This window comes from Gopherus flavomarginatus, chromosome 5 (genome assembly GCF_025201925.1).
Source record: "Gopherus flavomarginatus isolate rGopFla2 chromosome 5, rGopFla2.mat.asm, whole genome shotgun sequence".
In the NCBI taxonomy this organism is placed as follows: domain Eukaryota; kingdom Metazoa; phylum Chordata; order Testudines; family Testudinidae; genus Gopherus; species Gopherus flavomarginatus.
In genome coordinates this window covers 88,950,265-88,969,789 of record NC_066621.1, presented here as the reverse complement: position 1 = coordinate 88,969,789, position 19,525 = coordinate 88,950,265, and the positions used below count along the sequence as shown (strand labels likewise).

The 19,525-nt window shown below is 41.5% G+C and overlaps 1 protein-coding gene across 22 annotated transcripts in view; it reads right to left on the bottom strand.

The window, feature by feature from the left end:
* Positions 1-19,525, bottom strand: part of GPHN (gephyrin) — a 596,340-nt gene that overhangs the window by 546,713 nt on the left and 30,102 nt on the right. The gene's annotated exons all lie outside the window — the stretch shown is intronic.

Sequence of the window (19,525 nt, the reverse complement as noted above, 5' to 3'; positions counted from 1 at the left end):
AATTTCCAGTCCCAGACTCCTATTTCCTGAGGCCAGAAGTGTTATAGATAGTATAATTAGCTTCCCTAATGGTAAGGAACAGAGATGGAGGAAATACATCTCTACCCCAATATAACACTGTCCTCGGGAGCCAAAAAAATGCTTACCGCATTATAGCTGAAACCGCGTTCTGTCGAACTTGCTTTGATCTGCCAGAGAGCGCAGCCGCCCCCGGAGCACTGCTTTACCGCATTATATCCAAATTCATGTTATATCGGGTCACATTATATTGGGGCACAGGTGTACCTCACATTACTCAATGACACTTGTCACTGACTACAGAGAGAAAAGTACCCCAAAATGTCAAGAAGTTGTGGGCCTAATCTTAGAAGGCATTAAAATCATCATGAGGAGAAAGACATAAAATACATATTTGAACAGACACTGGATTCTTTGAAGAAGAAAGAAGGGTTGGATCACATGAGCACTGAAGGAAATAAGGCATATATGTTTAACCGTGAGAGGAATTAACCACTGAAACAACTTACTAAGGGTCGTGGTGGATTCTCCATCATTGACAATTTCTAAATCAAGATTAGATATTTGTCTAAAAGATATCCTCTAGGAATTATTTGGGGAAAGTTCTATAGTCTGTGCTATACAAGAGGTCAGACTAGATTATCACAATGGTCCCTTCTGGCCTTGGACTCTATCAATCTTAGAATCTATGAAAAGTGTAAAGGCCAAGATCTGAGGACTGATTTGAAGATGACAAAACATGACTGCTTGTGTCCTGAATTCCCAGAGATAACAAGAAATCCTGTTACAGATCCAGGACCAAATGTGCGGTGATACTGACCACAAAATCGAATTAGTCATCTCTCCCTTCTCCAAAAAGCCCATAAGCACCATATACAAATACTTATACAAATCTCTGACCTTTTAACCCACTGCATAATTAATTCCATGTGCCTGTGAAGATTCTCAGCACCCAGAGCTAATAAGCACAAATCTAAGATTTTCTACTTTATTCTCCTACATTAGGATCAGGGAAGTGTACTTTTTTTAGACCTGAACAGACTGATTTCCTTCAGTGCCAATGGGCACACCAAATAAGGTCTGCGTCAGGATGATTACTGTCAGCCTACTATTTTTACTAGAAGCAAGTGCTTGGGTTGAGTGAATGTGATAGATGAATAAATGTCAGGGAGAACAACAGCCTTTGCTCAGGAAGGTGAGACATGGATGCATTGATCATGATAAGTCCTTTTTATTCATAATAGCTTTTTGATACCACAGCACTTTTTAAAAATGTAAATATTAACTCTGTTAAAGATAGAACTGTACAATCGAAAGCAAAATGTTACGTGTTTGTGATACATAGGAACTAAGTACAGACAATACTGTTTTTGTCACCAGAGTATTTCTTTGAATTAGCTCAAATGAATAGGCTGATGAATGGACATGAACCGTTCTGCAATAAACTATAAAACTTTACCTACAACTAATACAGAATCAGCAATAGAGAAAACTAATAAAAAATGCTAAACAATCCAATAGTATGAGAATCTGCTGTGACGATACTATATAAACAATTCATAAAAGCACTATGTTGTAATTCAGTTAAGAATGGACTACGCATGACATACAAAATTGAAATCAAGAAAATGAAAACTTAATACAAGCAACAATAGATTCACTCTTCTCTCCCCCTCCCACAACATCCAATATTACCAGCACAACCACTACAGACACCAGAAAAAATACCAGAGCCTTAACTCTGTACCAGTGTGTATGCCAAGATTCCAACATATCCTTCCACAACTTCAACCATCCCCACCACTACAGACAGACTTCTTCCCATCCTCTCCAAATCCCTTTTGCAGTTATGTGAAACTGTGTGCACTAAGGCCTAAGAGGGCGCACAAGGAACAGGAAAAGTTACTGTGTTAAAGAGTCTGTTCATCATGAAACTGTTCAGCAGCTCAAGAGCTCCACTCCAAAAACTGGCTGAACAGCAAAATCTTACATTTTCTAAGAAAAACAGGAGGGTGGGGGTCGTGATGATTTTAAAAAGGCTTAAAAACAAAATAATTTTGCAGTAACAATTAGATTTTTCTGCAGTTTCTGGTTCTGATAATATTGGACTAAAAATTTAGCTTGCTTTTCATTTTGGTAGTGTTTTGGGCTTCATAGGTCAGATATTGTCTTTCTATTTGATTGTCATTTGTTAGGGACCATCACAGGAACTAGTTAGCCTGTGTGCCTGTGTTCATTTTTTGATCATGTCCCTAGAATAGCAAAACCCATTTTCCATATACTGTGTTAGCCCTCAGTTTCAAACACTGGGAACGTTACTGAGGACAATGTTCTATGCCTCTTCTAAATGATTCAGAAAGATTTCTGTACACAGCACAGAACATAAGTAACTTACAAATCATATTCTCCAATGTTTAGGTAACGTGCATAAGGATTCAGTTATGGTGACTAATACTAATAAACCAAAAATTACCACACTGAACAACAAACTCCCACTATGTGGAAAGTATTATAGTTTGTAAGTTTTTAAGATGCTGGAAATCGCAAAAAATCATGAGTCTCACAATATGGCCTTTTTTAAAAGGACAGTTTTTCCATTGATTAGCACTAGTTAAAATTCCTTGAAAATCTTCAGAAAATTCGAGTTTTACTTAGAGATTGGTGGAAAATTTCAGACAGTTTCACTGTGCTGTTCATACAAAACAAAGTGATTGAACTCCTGTCTTATATGCAAAAATAGTTAACTATTCTGAAACTACCACCCTCTCATAAGAGGAGAACCAACATCTTCTTAAACTAGGGCTTGTCTATAAACAGACTTCATGCATGACAAGCCAAGGTCGAACTCTGCAACCACCAGCTCACCGTGCAACAGCCAGCCACATGGACTCTACTACCTCACACCAAGTACACAATACAGAACTTTTAGTACACAGCAGCAGGGTCCACACAACCAGAAGTGTGTGGCAAGCCAGTATGGTACAAATTCACACCCTGACATGCCACATAAGTCTCCATCCAGACAAGCCCTTTGACAGTTTCTAGTCATTGATAAACCTTTTACTTGAGACCACTAATATTCATCAAAAAGTTATAATCAAGTAAAATTCCAAAGACCTTACGGCCAGTTTCAGATGCAGTGACTGAGGCTATATCTACACTGCGTGCCTTACAAGGACGCATCTCTGCCACTGCAGGCTCGCCATTGTAAGGTGTGCTGTGTGGCTGCTCTTTATCACTGGCAGAGAGTTCTCCTGGAAACAAAATAAAACCACCCCCAACAAGGTAGCTTCATCGACTGGAGCGCAGTTTCTGACAATGAAGTGCTGTACACACTAGCACTTTTCCTTGCTAAAACTTTTGTCATTTGGGGTGGGGGTGTTTTTTCACACCCCAGAGTGACACGTTTTAGCAACGAAAGTGCCAGCGTAGACATAGCCTGAATAACCGGGATCTAAGTCACTATGGATGGCAACAACTCCTTTCTCAGATCATTAGCAATTATTGGTTTTGCTGTTGCTTCTAGGTTTTATCACTTGGGTGCAGAGCAAATGCATATTGCTTTTGTCCTATGCACCATCTCATTTTTTGAAAGGAAATAAAACAGCAGCTTTTTGCATGAATGGCTGGGGACAGTATAATTATCTTGTTGTTTCTCTAATTGCAAGTCAAAATACATTGATAAACACTGTCAGATTTAATCTTTTAAAGTGTGGGGGGGTAATTATTTTGACTGATTCTGTGAAAAACTCTTAGTTTGTCCTATATTTTTTAATGTTCAGGTTAGAACTGCTTTATGCACACCTTACATGAATATATATCTAGGTCTTGGCCTGATATTTGTATATGTTGCTCAGTTATATTTTAACTGAAAGGGACCCAAAGTGGGTATTTAATATTTAAAGCAATTGGAAAGTAATCTTCCAGAATTAGCAGTCCTATTAGTACTGCAACTGATTTTCTTGTTTAAAAGCTTCCTGCCGTAACCCAACCAAGCTTCACACTACCACCACTTTACACCCTCCCTGCCACGTTTAAACCCAGATAGCTAGAAAAAATACTCTTCCTCTTCCACGGACAAAGAGAGCCTCTGTGTTAAAACTTCAAGTATTTGGATTAGGGTGAACTTGCCTTATGATGTAAGTGGTTGCCGCCATATGTCCTAGTAGTCGGAAGCAAGTCCTGGCAGATGTTTGTGGGCTGCTCATCATGGTATTGATCAGGTTCACTAGGGCAACAAATCTCTGAAATGGTAAAGAGGATTTTGCATCTAACAAATGGCGCTAACATTGACTTTTGAAGGTTTATTTGCAGGACGAGGCTTGTGAAGAGTGACATGGTGGCTTTGCTGGCTTCTTTCTGAGTGGGAGCCTTGAGGAGACAGTTGTCTAAATATGGGTATATTATGATCCCCTGCTTGTGTACCTGGGCTGCTGTCACTGCTAGAACTTTGGAAAACACTCAGGGAGCCGTGGAGAGACCAAAGGACAGTACCATGTATTGACAGTTCCCAAAGACAAATCCGAGGAATTATCTGTGTACTGGATGAATAGTGATGTGAAAATAAGCATCCTGCAGATCAAGGGCTGCAAATCAATCCTCTAGTTCTGGAACGATTGTTGCTAAATTAACCATCTGGAATCGTTGCGTTTTGCCAAATTTGTTTAGGCTTCTGAGATCAAGAATAGGTCTCCATCCCCCAGACTTTTTCAGGGTTACAAAGTAACAGGAATACCCATTCTCTCTGTGTTGTAGCGCCACTAGTTCTACTGCACTGAGTTGTAGAAGGTGCTCTACTTCCTGTCTCAGGAGGAGCTCATGAGAGGGGTCCCTAAGGAGGGACATGGAGGGAAGGTGGGTAGAGGGGATGGAGAAGAACTGGATGGTGTATCCTGTTTTGATGATTTCCAGTACCCATTTGGCGGAAGTGATAGTTTGCCATATTGGGTAGAATGGTATTAGACAATCTGTAAATGGATGGTTGAAGGAGAGTTGTTTCAGCACTGGTAACTGGGGAAGTCTTCAAGCCCTTGACCAAACCTTCAAATTTTGATGTTATGGGGTAGGTTGTTGTGGTGCAGTGGGTTGAGAAGAGTTTTTTCTATGCTTGGATGGTCTTTATCTGCGCCTCTGGGAATCGTATTGTCTCTGGATCTGCATATAGGGAGCCTGTCTAGGACAGGTGAGGTGTAATACCTGTCCTGTTTATGTTTGGTTGCTGGTGTATATATGCCAAGAGATCTGAGAGTGGCGCTCAAATCCTTTAGTGAGTGGAGGGATTCATTGGTTTTACCTGCAAACAGTTTTGCACCTTCGAAGGGGAGGCCCTCTACTGTGGATTGCACCTCCCTTGGAACCCCGACAGGTGAAGCCAGGAGGCTTGGTGCATTACAATGGTGATAGTGAGGGACCTAGTTGCCATGTCAGTGTGGAATCCAAATATGCCTGATTGGCCATATGGGCCAAGAGGCGTCCTTCTGAGATGTGTGATATAAATTGTTCTTTTTCTTCTTCAGGTATGCAGTCAATAAATTCAGATACTTTGGAATAATTCACTGTTTTTCCATTAGGGCTTCATAATTGGTGATTCTAAATTGTAATCTCGCTGATGAATAGGCCTTGCAGCAGTCTCATCCACTCTTTGTCATATGGGCTGGTCCTGGAATAATATTGCCTGCCCTAGTCATTAACTGTGTTCCCACCAGAGAGTTTGGCTGGGGTGAGAGAATGAAAAGTCCAGCACTTTCAAAGGGACATGGTATTTTTTATCTGCCCTCTTACAGGTAGGTGGGATTGGGTGGGGAAGACGACACTGCAAAATGGTTGTGGCAGGCTCCATGATTGCAGCATTTATCAACAGGGTGATCTTGGAGGAGGTTGTTGTGTGGAGTACGTCCAAGAGCTTGTGCTATGATTCAGTGACTTCCTCGAGGGGTATTTGGAGCATGTCAGCTATCCTTTTAAATAGATCTTATAACTGTTCGAAATCATCTCCAGTAGTAGGCGGCGGAGGCATGATGGTCTCATCAGAGGAGGAAGGACGGCTGGTGGCAGGAATAGCCTCCTGGTGCACAGCCTCCTCTGTTTCCTCAAAAGATTGCGTTTGAGAAACATTGGGAAAAGCACTAGTGGACATCCCCACGGATATCTGGTCTGAGGGGTGATGCCTAAGCTTCACTTGTGGCTCAGATCTGAGACTGCCTTGCAGAGTGGCTGGGATGAAAAAACTTCCTCTTCCTTACCCTCCTCACTGGAGAAGAGAGGGGCAGATGCAGCCAGTGGCAAGTGTGGTGGTGAAAACACCAAGAAGAGGCAACTCAGGTGCCAGGGCCAGTCAGGTCTGTAGGTACAAGGAACTGTTGCAAGTTTGGTGCTGGCAGAGACGCCTGCATTTCTGCGGTGGCAAGAGTTGCTGCCATACCGGGAGGTATTGCAGCGCCTGGGGACTAGGTGCCAACATCAACTGCACAGAGGAGGACACAGCAAGCTTCAGTGCCGATGCATCCTTGCTATGCGGCAAGAAGCCAGGAGGTGATGTCAGTGCCGTAGAAACTGCAGAGGCACGCGGCACCAAGTCTTTATTTGTTGCTGCCAGTGCCATGGTGGAATGGGCAGTCTTTTCTCTGTCTTCCTTTTTAGAGCTTGCCCGCTTAGAGTCTGTAGCTTTAACAGTACCGAGTACCGGAAGTCCCTTCCGACTTGTAGGTTCTTTGCTGCAGTGCCCAAGTCGGGGAACACTGCCTCTTTAGACATGGACTTGGTAAGAAAGGTAGTAGCTCTCCTCTTTCCACATCCTTTAGGAGACAAGTCCTTCCCATGCAGGATTGAGAAAGAGGGAGCTCTGTCAGAAGCTGTATTCAGCAGTCAGACACCGGGAGAAGCTAGTGGCCCTGGGTCCAAAGCTGGACAGAGGGGCTTCTCCATAAACTTTAATTTAAGGTCCCTTGCCTTTCTTATGCAAGCCTTGAGGTTGTAGAAATGGGTGTACTTTTGGGGTACATGTTTTCCTGTGGCACCGGACACATTGAGAGTGTCCATCCGAAAGTGGAATTGCCTCACAGCAGGACAGGCAATGTTTAAAGCCTGGAGATCCTGGCATTTTGAAGAAAATATGCCAAGTAGGATGAAATGATAAAAGGTTTTGTTTTGCTTTTTAAATGGGGAAGAAAAACAGAGAAAGGGTTTTATTAAACTAATCTATTATAGACTAACACTACTCTAGCTGTTATGTACTACTAACATTAAGGTCTGAGGTAAATCAAGTAAGGCACAACTGGAGCGCCAACTTGGACCAACAGCGGTGGAGAAGGAACTGAGAAGAGGGGGCATGGCCACATAGCGCTAATTAATCACCACTGCAGGCATGAGACAGGGAGAGTACATGTGCAGCCCAGCAAGATACCACTGCTGGAATTCTCCAAATAGCGGCATAGGTGCACACAATCACCTAAAGTGGAGCACCCATAGACTCCACGCGAAGAAGGAGATAAACTTCCACTTACTTCAACCAGTACAGCATAAGTTTCCGAAACCTTGATGTGACATACCAGAATACAATCCAGACTAATAAGTAGCTGTGTCCCTCTGGCTCTGTAACCAGAGTACCCTTTACAATGCCTTGCTGCTGTATTCTCCAGCCTGGACGGCTCACAAACGCCCTCCAGCATGCAAGTCGCTCCCAGCTATGTTTGGGCATGTGCTGCAGCCAGCCAGCCATACCCTGGCTCTTACCAGCTTTAAAAATTACCAAAGGGTGACCCCAACACACTTCAAGTCCCAGATTTTCCCTCAGAAACATATGTCCTGTACTGCACAGCCCTCTCCTGGCCAGTACAAATATACGGAATCTGTATTCCTTTAAAGGGGAAATGCACACAACTTGTTACACAAAATGGAGTTACCCAGTCACTTCAGCTTGAACACACTGGATTAGATAAAACAGTAAAACAAGTTTATTAACTTTAAAGAGGTAGATTTTAAGTGAGTATGAGAAACAAGACATAAAAGTCAGAATTGGTTACAAGAAAAATAAAGATAACATGTTTACTAATGCCTAACAAACTACAGCAGATTCAAGCAAAGTTTCTCACCACACGCTTTCAGCAGTCTTACTGATAAAACTTTTTAGGTCAGGACACCTCTCTCAGAGTCCAACAGCTGCTTTCTTTGTCTGTTCAGGTGCAGTGAATGCAATGGGTGGGAGGAGGATCCTTTTGGGTGTTTGTCCCTCCTTTTTAAAGTTTCAGTTTCCCGCTTGAGAAATATTTTCAGCTGAGATCAAGGAGACAAAAAGTCCACGAGGAAGGATATTCTCTGTTAGTTTTTATTTTGAACTTCCTTTGTTTTTCATTTCTGCTTGATGACTCTGTTTATTGCTTAAATGCAAATTAAGGTAAGCATACATTCCTTCCTTTGCTTAGGACAAACTTGACTTCTGCCTGGGCAGGGTTGAGAGGTATGAAACATGTGTAAACAACATCACACAGGGGAATCTTAAAACTTCACATACAGTGTTGCCACACATTTTACCAGGACAATACTGACAGCAAATTATGAGTTTCAAATTATACCTTACAAGGTATGCTTTGGACAAAGATTATTACAATAGCGTGTAGGGTTTGAATACAGAGATGTGTTACATCACACTTGGCGTCAATTAAATCTTGATAGCAAATGTAAAAGTAAAAGTAGCATAAGTGACAGATGGATAATTTAATGAGTTACCTCATCAAAACATCTCTACTAATATGTAGTTTAAAGCAGTGCAAATTAAAGACAACTGTTAATTCTCACTTTTTAGCCTATGATTCTATATCTTTGTAGAACTTGCTTATCAAGAACTGGTTGACTACAAGAGGCATTTATATACTTTGATTTCTAGGAAGTGATGCAATTTTATATTGCAGCAAAGCTGAAGTAATTCCTCCCTTTTATTCAAATTCCCCTATTTCATTTTTGTCCTGGAAAGTTCAAGAGTTCATCTTACCTTACATTATTGGATGCATTATCAATACTCTATATTTGTATTTAACCTGATATTAAGAAAATAGTTACACACAGCTCCCTGCAGCAAAGTGAAAAAGAGTGTCCAACTGTGTATTTCTATCTATTTTAGCAAAAGATTGTAAAATGTTTCTGTATAATCAAAATGGTGATATAAATATGAAATGAGTACAATACCTTTTACTCAGATTAGTTTACTTCAAATAAAAAAGACTCTTAAAATGTAGATGCTTTGATGTTAGCATCTCAGACTTCCTTTCACATTCCCAAGGAGAGTGTCACAATTTTTCCTTCTTTGTGCAGACAATTCTGAAGGCCCTGCTTCACAGCTGACAACCTTCTAGTCAAGGACTCCTGCTGTTCCTTTAGTGTAAATGTAACAGGTGAAACCCACCTCTTGCGAGAGCCCCCCTTCGCCCCTAGTCAGGTGTGTATGAGGTCTTTAAAAGAGTCCCAGGCCTGGTACTGGGCTGTACCCCCAGAGCTTCCTCCCTGGAGGCAATGATTTTGCCCTCTTGCTCTGTTCTGGCCCCAGTTCAGAGCAAGAGGGTAAAATCAGCTGGGCCTCTTAACAGTTCAGTTCCCCTTCCAGGGGTTTATCACTGTCCGATTGTAGGACTATGGAGGGGACCTGGGCCCGCCCACTATGCCAGGTCCCAGTGCAGGGACCTTAAGAATAGCAGCCATGTGCCACCATGCTCCTTTAATAAAACTGCCTTCAGTTACCTGGGCGACTTCCCCATGGACCCAATGTTCACTGATGCTTCACCCTTAGCTCAGGGCTCTTCTGTGCTCAGGCCCAGAAGCCAGCCAGGAGCTTTTACTCGTTCCCCTGGTACCTGCTAGCACTCCCCTTTGGCCAACCAGGAGGACCATCTGTATTCCTCTGGCTCTAGCAGGGACCTGCCTGTCTCTAGCTCTGCAGCTCCTTTTATTTTGGCCCTCCCTGGCCCTGACAGGCTGCTCTCTGCAGCTTCTCTAGGTCACTCAGAGTACTTAGCTCCACTGCTCCTCTCCTGGGACAGGTATGGCAGGACCTGAGGGCTTCAGCAGGGAGCCCTTGGTTCTAGTCCACCCCATCACAGTAATACTCTAATTCATTTAGATTTTTTTGGCCCCTTGTGATGTTGTATAATTGAATAGGACCAATTGTATCATTGTAGCTACCACTGTTATACAATTGCAACAAATCTTGTACAAAGTATATCACGTAAGGTATCAATGGAAAAGTTATGATTTTCTAAGTATGATTATCCTGTTTACATGCATATATCATCTTTGAATCTGAAGTTATAAATATTGGCTATACACTGGTATCTTACATGTCTTATATTCCTTGGTAATACCACCAATGGAATGTGCATTAAGGCCAGACAGCTATGTACTGATGGCTCATCAAGGACATAGCATTCACAGTTGGCCATAGAAGAAACTCATTCTGCCCAGATAACTCTTCCTGTTGGACGCCTTAGCAAATATGGACAATGGCTTCCCCTGTGAGTCAAATCATGTATGGACATAGGATATGCTCATGTGACCCTAGACGCCATCATGGGCCAGTAACTTTCCACAAACTAAGGCTGACACAGAGAGCATCTATTTTAATTTTCTTTCCCCACCTCTGTCCTGCCTAGTGAACACCCCTCTCCCACTCAAAACCCCATTTGCCTGCTCAAAATGGCAGCCAGCAGCATGGTGCAGCTCCAACCGCAGCTCCAACCTCAGTCCCACCTCCTCTCCCGCAACATAGTGAAACAATGAAAACATTCAATTGTGCAAAATTTACTTGGACAGTGGTCACAAGAAAAAAGGTTTGGTTGGTATTCTCAGTTTATGTGAGGTAGACATCGGCACTGAATGCCATTAAGGTAATAAGACTACAGCTCCCTACAGGCTTGCATTAAAAAAAAGACTTTGAAACCTTAACTGCTCCCCATAAGTGCAAAACCAAATCCGTTTTTCTCTATACTTTCAGCTAACCCGGGGCGGGGGGACAGAAATCAGAATAAGATGTTTTCAGAAACCACACTGAAGAATCAAAAAACCTCACCAAAAATCAACAGATGGCTAGAGGTTGTTTTTGAAGTCAGAGAAGGAAAAAGACAGGCAGATATCCAGAGAGAGCACTGAAGTGGCCAGAGACAGTCATGGCCAAAAACATTGTAGAGAAATGCAAGGACATGAAAAGGCAACTACTGAATGCAATACAGAAGCAGATGCTCTTCTGGAGTGTCTGTTGCAAGCTGGCCTACCAACTATCTTGTCCTCTTAAATGGGACCCAACCATATTCTGCAATAGCAGATGCCCCCCAAATGTACCCCACAACTGTGCTCCAACATGTCATTTCCCTCCTTGGCCCCAACTCAGGGCAGCAAGAACAACCACACCTGAAAACCTAGCTCTTTTGAGCTATCAAAAACTCTGAGCCCTGACACAACACCAGAAGGCAGAAAAAGAAATGCAGAGACAAGACACATACTTGCCTGTAAATTGGAGCTTCCTCCCCCACTATTGTGTGCTGTCATCCACTGCACTGTTTTACTTTACACTTGTGTTTCATTATTGTTTTAATCAAAGATTTATTTCTGGTTGATTTGTTTTAAATTTTTTTAATAGACAAAATCCATTAGAAATACATTCATAAAGAATCTGTAATGCATGATGTGACATGTTCGCCTCAGAGTACCACCTGGAACTGGGGTACCACTGAGCCCCCCGACCCACCAGCCTAGGCTCCCTATACACAGTACTGCTGTGACCAGCCTGCCAAACCCTCTCCCAGACTCCAGCGCACACATACAGGTAGGGACACACCCAGCTGCAGTTACATATACATAGCTCTTGCGTAGTAAGCCCTTTAATCAGCCCTTGCATAGGAAGACACAGCTAAGGCACCTCCCAGTTCCTAAGGCACACCTCCACCCCTGGACTGTAAACCCAAAATTACACCATCTTGCACTGCACAGTGATCTGTAATGCGTAAGCTCATGAAATTCACCACCTCCCTCAATGTAGAGAGGAAATGTACAATAGCTTTTTGCCCCAAGTTATGACTCTCACACACTGGTTTGTGATAAAGCAAAAACAAACTTATTAACTACAAAAGATAGATTTTAAGTGATTATAAGGGACAGAAAATGGATCAAAGCAGATTATCTAGCAAACAAACAAAACACGCAAACTAAGCTTAATATACTAAAGAGATTTCATATGAGTACCAAATTCTCACCCTAAATGATGATTTGAGCAGCCTGCAAAAATTCTTAAGGGGCAAGCTGCACTTACAGCTTAAAAACCCCAGGTGTTCCTTTCACAGGCTAAAAATCCCTTCAGTCTGGGTCCAGCACTTCTCCCAAGTTCAGTACTTGTTCCTCAGAAGTTTTCAGGAGTCTTCTTTGGGAGGAGAGTCAGAAGAATCTTGATGATGTCATTCCCTTGCCTTAAACAGCTTTTGCATATGGCGGGAACCCTTTGGCTCCAAGCTTCGTTCCCACGTCAGTCAATGGAAAAACAATGGCATTCCAAGATAGAGTCCAGTACCAGGTGACTTGGTCGCCTGCCCCTGTAGGGTCCCAGCAGCCAGGTGTCAGAGGTTGTTTATAGCTTCCTCAGGAAGGCTCCCTGGTGGGAGATTATTTTGTTCTAAAACCTATTGTTTTCTCCTAATGGCCTTGTAACTTGAATGGGCCCTTCCCAGCCAACGATCTAGACTGATAGTCTTTTGCCTAATGGGCGTTCCCCAGCTATAAACACATTTATGATACAGATACATAGTCAATATTCCTAATTTTGGATACAAAAATGATATATGCATATAAATAGGATAATCATTTCAGTAAATCATAACCTTTCCAATGATATCTCACATAACTTGCATGAAATACATTATGGTTATATCATATCATAATATTACTGTGAAAAATATGGGTTGCAGTGTCACACATGGTACACACAAAAACCATGAATTTTCATAAATCAGATTTCTACAAAGAAAAAAAATACATATACACAGACAAAATAAGGGCTCCCATCCCATAACATGCCACTTCTACAGTCCACAAAAAAAATCCTGCAGTGTTCACAGTCTGTCTCCCTCCCCTGCATTTTCATGCCCCAGAGTCAAAATGAGGACAGTTAGGCACCCTTGATGGTACTGCCCTGGTCATTTATAATTTCTAGTGGACGCCTTGCTGGCTTCTCAAATGGCTGGGCAAATCTCAACACCACACCTTCCAACCCTTGATTAAAGCTTTCTTCCTTACTCTCACAAATATTATGGAAAATATAATAATCAGCTATCATCTTAGGCAATTATTTTTCTGTGGCTTCCAACCTAGCTCATAAAACACCAACTTCCTTTAAGATGTCCAAAGGCACATTCCACTGTCATTTTGCAACTACTGATGCAACAGTTAAAAAATTCCTTCTTTTTATTCAAGTGGCCTATGAATAACTTCATTAGCCAAGGAAGCAGAAGATAAACCAGGTCTCCTAGGATAACCGGACTACTGCCATAACACTAATGTCCATAATGATCCTGACGGCAAAGTCTCCTTTATTCATTAAGGTTAACCAAGCTGAGTTCCAAAAGATCCTAGTATTGTAGGCCTTTCAAGACCACTTTGTATTTATGTTTGTGAAATCTGCTGCAGCAGTCTGCCAGGCCTTGGAGAATCATGGAGAAATACATTTCTGTTTACAAATTCCAAGCCTGGTGCAGGGAGCACACCATAGGCACATAGGTTCCATTAACTGCCTCCATACAGTTTTGGAATCTCGCATGTGCAAAGCCATCAATAACCTACCTCCAGAGCACTACCAAGCTTTATAAACCATTTTATCAGTACCTTCTGCATGGCATCAACAATCAATTTCCCTCTGCCAAACTGGTTGGCTATGGAATTGTAACATTAAGGAGTGGACAGATTCCAGATGAGAATGGTGACTGGCTTCTCAACAGCTACAGGACGCCACATGTTGGTATGCTGCCACTGCACCTTTGGGGCTAGTTCAGAACCAATTTCAAAAAAGGTTGCCTTACCATCCTGAAACTCTGTTGCCTCTGCTGTCTGCTGAACAGTCCTTTCCCCCCAGTCAGCACTGGTTTCCTAAGCCCCGAAATGACACTGCACTGTATAAAGATGCTCCACGAACAACTCGTTTAGTAGCGGTTGCTTGATGTTGCCCTCCTCTTCCTTGTCCTCACACCTCTGCTGCTGCTGCAGGAGCAGGAGCCACTACTGCAACCATGTCATTTGCTACAGAGTGAAGTCCAAAACCAAAGCCACCTGGCTCAGAGAGCTCAAATGAAATGAAAACGGCCTCTGCATATTCATGGTTGCCAACAGAGTGGTGCACAGAATTGTTGGATCCATGCTGGTCAACAACAGCTCAAAAATGACACTAGCCTGCCAAGATAGAGAGGATCCATGGGGCAGAGGGAGTGGAATCATGGGATTTTTGGAGTTTGACCCCAAATTCCAGAATTAAGATGGTTTTTGCCTGGCTTCTACTATGCATCCCACAATATGCAGCTCAACAGCAAAGCAAAGGACCATGGGATACTCTCCCACAATGCAATTTGCTTAGAGTGCACCAAGCCCCTGCCATCTGTACACAATCATGAGAACTGAAAGAGGGCACAGCTGTCCTGTGTGCAGCTTGCACATTGTGCACCAACTACTACATATCAATTCAATACAGACTAAACCCTCTGTACAGAGCCTACATCTAGCAAACTCACTTATATTATCACCTCAAAAAAAACAAAACTAACAGGTTTTCATTCCAAGCTAGAAAGTAGTTTTATCTGTTGTTACAAATCAGACAGTTGGACTTTCTGTACCCATACATTCTATTTCATTTGAGTAATTCTATGTATTTTATTCTAAAGTAAAGATCAGAAGTTATTAACTAAATCTTTAGATGTAATTTAACTCAGCGAATGTATGGAACACTGCCACCAAACATGAGAACTATAAGATTTTGAAAAGTTGTTGCATTTTGGAAATAATAATCTTCTAATAGTGTGAACTGCATTATACAGAGAAGGAAGGAAATATTGTAAGATATAAACACCCAACCTGGATGCAGTTTTAGGACATTAAAAGGCATTGAGTAAAGAATTCTTTATTAATAATATGGGTTAACAAAGAAAACAGTCTTGAAATGGATAAAACCTAAAATCATCTGGAAAAAAAAGAAAAAAAATCATAGAAGATGTTAGATACACTGACACTATCTAATGCACATCAACAGATGCAGAACAAAATCTGAGGATCAGAAATCTGAGAGCCAATATCCAATAGAAACAAGGGTAAGTGCCCTATCAAGGTATTATTCTCACTTTGAACTTTAGCGTCCAGAAAGTGGGGACCTGCATGTACCCCTCTAAACTTAATTCCTAGCTTAGATCTGATAGCGCTGCCACCAACCAGAAATTCCAGTGTCTGGTACACTCCTTGTCCCCCCAAAACCTTCCCTGGGAAGCCCAAGACCCAACCCCTTGGGTCTTAAAACAAAGAGGAATAAACCATTCCCCCTCCTTTCCCCCTCCCTGGTTTACCCTGAGAGATCACTGTGAATTAACTTCTTGAATCTTAAAACAGAGAGGAATTAACCTCCCCCCCCTTCATTCCCCCCACCAATCCCCTGGTGAGTTCAGATCCAATTCCCCTGGGTCTTGCACAAGGAAAAAAAATCAGATTCTTAAAAAAGAAAGCTTTTAATTAAAGAAAGAAAAAGTAAAAAATCATCTCTGTAAAACCAAGATGGAAAATGTTTACAGGGTCTTCAGCTTTACATAGACTAGAGGGACTCCTTCCCCTCTAGCCTAAGTAGAAGTTACAGCAAACAGAGGTAAAATATCCTTCCAGCAAAATACACATTTGCAAATTAAGAAAATAAACATAAAACTAAGTCGCCTTTTCTAGCCAGTACTTACTATTCTGAACATGAGAGACTGTTTGAAAGAATGGAGACAGATCTGGTTGCATGTCTGGTCCCTCTTAGTTCCAAGAGAGAACAAAGAACAAAAAAAAAAAAAAACAGCACAAAACAAAGACTTCCCTCCACCAAGATTTGAAAGTATCTTGTCCCCCGATCGGTCCTTTGGTCAGGTGTAAGCCAGGTTCACTGAGCTTGTTAAAAGAGACATTAACCCTTAACCATCTGTTTATGACATGCCCCCTCCAGCCTCTCCCCCAAAAAGGCTATAAAAGCTGAGGTGTCAAGAAAGAGCCTCAAGGGATGCTGAATCCAGCAAGAGCAACAAAATCTATGCAAAATTTAACACTACACTGAGAGCAGCCTAATCCCTCATCCACTGACTGCCAGGAACCAAAAAAAGTTGTGAGATTTCATTTAAAAGATTGGCTCTCTTTTTCTTTTATTAATTATCTCAAAGTTACCTTGCTGGGTCTTCACTCCTTCCAGCAAGATCCTAAGGAACTGCATGTTGGGTTTTACTAAGGCTTTGTCTACACTACAGACCTTACAGAGGCACAACTGTACCACTGCAGCTGCGCCGCTGTAAGGTCTCCCCTGTAGTCGCTCTCTGCCAGCAGGAGAGAGCTCTCCCACCAGCATAATTAAATCATCCCAAAAGAGCAGCAGTTTCATGCCAACATAGCGCTGTCCGCACTGGCGTTATTGTAACTAAAACTTTTGTCGGTTGGGGGATTTTTTTTTACACCCCTGACCAACAAAAGTTTTACTGACAAAAGTACTAGTGCACACAAAGCCTAAGTAATTTAATATACAAGTTTTTTCTTTATAAATCCAAGCAAGATAGCTTAAGAAAAATCCTAAAAATATATGTTAGAGGATAGCTGCCCCACCAAAGAAGTGAGGGGTTCTGCCTACCTGACAGGCTCCATGGGGGGGGGGGGAAATGAGGCAACTCAGGTTCACCTAGGACTAATTACCTCATAGAGTAACTGGGAGGCAGTAAATTAGGCAGGGAAACACACAGACATGATCTCCTGGGAGGGGTGTGGGGGTGTTGGTTAGAGAACAGAGGTTCCTGAGAAGAGGAACAGTTTTCTGAACAAAGAAAGAGAAAGTTTCCAAGGGGAGGTCTTCTCAGGAGGAACCTGATGAAGGGAGTTCACCAGGGAGGAAAACCAAGGAAAATGCTCCTAGGTGGGAGGGGCACTGAAAGGGAAGAGATAAGGCTGCCAAGTCTCAGTGGAACCTAGTCCCCCATGGAAGGACTTCATCTGGTAGCAGCAGAAGCCCCAGATCAGAGGAATTATATGCTGTTCCAAGGAAGGGTTGTTGTGGTTTCACTGCTGTGAGCATCTTAACACAGGAGGAGAGACCCTTCCTCATCTGATAAGAGACCCTGGCTCCAGAAGAGGGTTCTGGGTCAGGATGGCCTTTCTAGTAAGGGATCTAGGCATAAGTGGAGTTGATGAAGTACGGTTAACTCAACCCCCTCCCACTCCAGATAGAGACAGTCGAGTGGACACCTACTGTATGATATTCCACATCAGAACATTAGAATGGCCATACTGGGTCAGACCAATGGTCCATCTAGCCTAGTATTCTGTCTTCTAACAGTGGCCAATGCCAGGTACTTCAGAAGGAATAAACAGAACAGGCAACCATCGAATGATCCATCCCCTGTCATACACTCCCAGCTTCTGGCAAACAGAGCTAGAGACACCTAGAGCATGAGGTTGCATCCCTGACCATTATGGCTAATACCGATTGATACTCCTATCTTCCATGAACTTATCTAATTCTTTGTTGAACCGTGTTATAGTTTTGGCCTTCACAACATCTCCCAGTTGACTGTGCATTGTGTGAAGAAGTACTTCCTTTTGTTTGTTTTAAACCTGCTGCCTATTAATTTAATTCGATTTAACCTTTGGGTTAAATAAACAAGACTTCTGAAGAGCTACTGTTCAATATACATCAGCCTCACCAGGCACACTGAAAGTTCACTAGGGAAAACTGAGGCACAGATGTAATGACCACCAAAGAGCATTCCCTACAGCAAGTTCTTTTGCTATTTTAAAAATAGTGCTTTCAAAACAAAGTAATAGAAAATCTCAGGAACAACATTTATATAATATGGTCAGTCAAAATGTAACCTTTTCTCCTTTGAGAGTTATTTTGGTGTGTGTTCAGAGTATTTAAAATATTAGAGAAATTTAGTAACTCATTTTATAAATTTTAAAAGAAATTAGCAGTGATTAATTTTCCTGTAGAAGTGCTTAGCCTCAACACAAGTCTATGTAGAATACCTGAAAGATGGTACGTTGTGAACTTATATACCTAGAATATCTTGTGCATCCAGACTTGATTTATAGATCTTTTCCAACTGTTGAATACATATAAAATTGCCTGTGGTGAATGCATAAAAACAACCATTAAGAATAATTAAATGTCCGCATGCAAGAGTGCTGTCCAAAGAAAAAAATACTCAGTGTAAAGAACTCAGTATTAAAAATTAGTAAACTAATGCTCCATAAACTCAAATCAAAACAAGGTTATAATACTGCCAGTCAATATTGGATATTAGCATTCATTAAACTTGTTAAACTGTGTTTGTGAAATTTGAGCTAATCTAACAGGCACTATGGCAAATAAATAAATTTGAACCCCATTCCTGCTTACACTATGGAAGAAAGGTAAAATGTCCTATTTTCTGACACTACCTACTATTTTGGTAAAGTAAAGCACACTGCAATTGGTATACAGTATCTGTTACAAAGAGTGGAGACTTCCTCCATTATGAATCTGTATAATCGGTTAGCATATATCCAGAGAATACACCAATTTTTTTTCCATTTTATAGCAAAACATCTATATTTTTTTCCATTTTATAGCATAAAATAACTACATGCCCTTTCTAAAATTAATTTATAATTGGCAGCATGACTTACAGTTCTATAGTTTTAATCATAATCAAACTGCTTATTATAGCTTTTAATATTTCTAGAGAGTTATCGATTAGCATTACAGTAAAATTCCTGGCTACAGTCTGGTCCTGCTTTGCCAAGCAGTCTAACATTCACAAAGTATTGTTACAGAAAATAAGTGAGACAGCAGACTGAGTTCCCTACATACCACTTGTTTCAGATAACTTTCAGAAATTTTCTATGATACATTAGCAACTCAAAAAAATGTGCTTTGAAATTGTAAATGATCGATTGCTTTTATTAATGGCTAGCAGAAGCCAGTCTCCCAATGTTTATTAATATTGTTTCATTCTAATTGAACATTTATTAAGGGGAATTAGTATTGAAACAAGACACCAAGAAAGCATCTGAACAGCCAAATCAAGTTTTAGGTTATAAACATTTCATGTCTATGTACTCCCAAGCACAGATAGGATTCAAAATGTTTTGTTTTCTGAGTTGGGGGCAGGGGCAGGACATGTACATGTGTTTCTTTCAGTTATTTGAATTTATAGCCAAAAAATAAAAATCCTCACTTTAAATTTGCTTCTTAGTGACACTCATTATATCCTCCATCTCTCATCATGTTTTCTCT